The sequence below is a fragment of the Branchiostoma belcheri genome, unplaced genomic scaffold (assembly GCF_001625305.1).
Source record: "Branchiostoma belcheri isolate BF01 breed outbred unplaced genomic scaffold, Haploidv18h27 scaffold2, whole genome shotgun sequence".
Lineage (NCBI taxonomy): Eukaryota > Metazoa > Chordata > Leptocardii > Amphioxiformes > Branchiostomatidae > Branchiostoma > Branchiostoma belcheri.
In genome coordinates this window covers 4,539,939-4,543,463 of record NW_017803490.1, presented here as the reverse complement: position 1 = coordinate 4,543,463, position 3,525 = coordinate 4,539,939, and positions in this window count along the sequence as shown.

Below are 3,525 nucleotides of genomic sequence, written 5' to 3'. Positions count from 1 at the left end.
TTTTGGTAGTATTTGTAAATTACGTAAATTATGATCATATCCGATAGATTACAATGGGGCATTTGCAATGTGTCAAGCAGGTTTGATTTAACCTCATGATTATATGGAGAAATGGAAGCTTTTCCGAAGGGTAACATTTTAGGAAATTTTATGATTGTTAACATACATATGCCAGATATATCATATACAATCATATACATGTACAAGAAACTCCGTCATGTACTATATATAAGAATGGGGGGGGGGCACGAGAGGCGGAAGATTAAAAGCTTTCTCCTAACGTGGAAAAGAACATTTCTGCTCCGACTTTTCTGGCTTTTCTAGCTATCCTGCACACAAGCAATCTACAATTTCCACTTCATTAGTTTTTAATGAATGTGCTTAATTAGGCTAAAGAGCACATCCTGTTATCAGAACGGGGGGGCGGTCACGAGAGGAGGAAGATTAAAGCTTTCTCGTAACGTGGAAAATGACATTTCTGATCCGACTTTTTTGGGCTTTTCAAAGTATGTGAGGTCTTGTCTTCTCATCAGGCATTAAACACGCAGCCTGTGAGGTCTTGTCTTCTCATCAGGCATAAAATCACGCAGCCTGTGAGGTCTTGTCTTCTCATCAGGCATAAAACACGCAGCCTATGAGATCTTGACTTCTCATCAGGCATAAAATACGCAGCCTGTGAGGTCTTGTCTTCTCATCAGGCATAAAACACGCAGCCTGTGAGGTCTTAACTTCTCATCAGGCATAAAACACGCAGCCTATGAGATCTTGACTTCTCATCAGGCATAAAACACGCAGCCTGTGAGGTCTTGACTTCTCATCAGGCATAAAACACGCAGCCTATGAGGTCTTGTCTTCTCATCAGGCATAAAACATGCAGGCTATGAGGCCTTCCTTGACCATCCTACGGTCTCACAGCGCCATAGCGATATTAGCCAGAACTGCAACATGTACCGTTGGTGCGGTCACAGAGTTAGGCAAAACTTTAGGGAGACCGTTGGGGCGGTAACAGAGTTAGGCAAAACTTTAGGGACACCGTCGGGGCGATCACAGAGTTAGGCAGAACTTAAGCGAGACCGTTAAGGTGGTCACAGAGTTACGCAAAGCTGTGAGACCGTAGGATTTCTGCACAGAACAATTTCTGCACCTTTCTCTAGTATTGTGTAGCACTACTTTGTACCCTACGGGGTTCGCCCATGAATACTGTGTTGTGCGGTCGGAACCATTTAAATCTCACGAACATGCAAATGAGGTAATTTGTACCATTTAAATCTCACGAACATGCAAATGAGATAATTTTTATGAAGATCACGCCGTGTGGCGCTACACATGTCCATAAAACGTGACTCAAATGCTAAGTTATATATCTTGAAGTTTCTTCCGGTTCTTAAGAAGCCAACACGACCAATTGTACCGTGTCGGCATCAAACACAACCGGGCCGCCATGTTTGTTCACATGTTGAATAATAAACGTAGCGTGCCTTTCGTAGTAACATTCCCGAAAACGCCGCCGAAATTGCGCTTTCCTGTTATGATTTTTTGCTGAAATTGTGTTGTTACGATTATCGCTATTGTTGTAATTAATAAATGTTAGAGTATGAAATAGTCGTTCCCTTGAGTGCAAAACGTCGAAACCTGGCCGATGGACATGTGTAGCAGTGGCCTCTAGCGATTTGTTCCAAACTGCAGGGTCACATTTACCTGTGGCTGACGTAACTATGACGTAACTGTAGTAGTACACAACTTACAGTACAAGTATCAAAGCGCAAATCTACGCCGACTGAACACGCACCATAATTCAACTTTTACAGTCTCAAAACTGACGTATTCCTCTAACATTTACCACAGGTTCCATCTCGATGCCACGCACAGAACAATTTCTGCACCTTTCTCTAGTATTGTGCAGCACTACTTTGTACCCGTACGGGGTTCGCCCATGAATACTGTGTTGTGCGGTCAGAACCATTTGAGTCTCACGAACATGCAAATGAGGTAATTTGTACCATTTAAATCTCACGAACATGCAAATAAGATAATTTTTATGCAGACCACGCCGTGTGGCATTACACATGTCCATAAAACGTGACTCAAATGCTAAGTTATATATTGTGTAGTTTCTTCCGGTTCTTAAGAAGCCACCACGACCAATTCTACCGTGTCGCGCACCAAACACAACCGGGCTGCCGTGTTTATTCACATGTTGAAGAGTATATGTAGCGTGTCTTTCGTAGTAACATTCCCGAAACCTGGCCGAAATTGCGGTTTCCTGTTATGGTTTACCCTCCCATGTTTTTAGCTGAAATTGTGTTGTTATGATTATGGCTTTTGTTAGAATTTATAATTTTTAGAGTATGAAATAGTCGTTCCCTTGAGTGCAAAACGTCCTGACGTCGACGAAACGTCAGGACGAAACCTGGCCGATGGACAGTGTAGCAGTGGCCTCTAGCGATTTGTTCCAAACTGCAGGGTCACATTTACCTGTGACTGACGTAACTATGACGTAACTGAAGTTAGAACACTGGCCTTTGTGATGAACCTTTGTACAAAATGCTACCGTAAGTCACTCACAGCAACATTTCCTGTTATGTTTCACCGTTCCATGTTTTTAGACGTTGTTTCGGTTATCGCTATGGTTAGAATTGAAGTTATGATTAGGGTTAAAGTTGGAAATAGGCGCTCTCTTGACTGCGAAGCGCCCTGACGTCGGTGAAACGTATTGACACTGTGCGGCAGATGGACCGTGTAGCAGCGACCTCTGGCGATTTGTGAAGTGGTGTGTGCGAGTTGTGTGCAGAACTATCTTGATTGAAAATGTAGGCATTGGCAAGGGACACGTTTCACTTTTTCGTTCGTTCAATCATTCATTCGTTTTTTTTACAACCGGGCCGCCATGTTTGTTAACATGATACTCTGGGCCTTTTTTTAGCATAAAAACAAAGGAGTTTCAAAAGAGTCTCACATAGGGGATGATTGCGTACTGCACTTCTTCGTACTTCTGTCGTAGGACGATCAAGATCTCGTATATTGTCCAAAAGAAAATTAAATTCATAAGAATCGGAGCAATATAAACTTATGAGCAAGAATAGGGGTGTGCAAGGGGTGATTGTTAGCGAAATATTCCACTATACCGGGATTCGGTAAATCTCTATTTTAGCCCCTGCGGTCGAAACCTGGGAACGAGTCACTAACACATGTGGTCGCGTGATTGCGTCATGCTACAAACCATAACAGCCTTGTACAGGTATTTTTTTTTTATCCAATCTCAGTGGATTTATAATCCTAAATTGACGAGTTCTAAATAACTGACTATCGTCACACCAGCGTGTACTAAGTATTTCCTGGCGATATTGGCCTGGTATGACTATTTATTGGTCGTCACAATTAGATTACCAGCTTCACATTAATCATACAGGGCCGTTTTGCACACCTGTGTAAAAACAAGTTTGGTATCGTCCGTTCAAAATGGCGCTTGCTCACGACGGGAATATTCTGGGCTGATTTGTAAAGAAATTCTGGGTACTTTTTTTA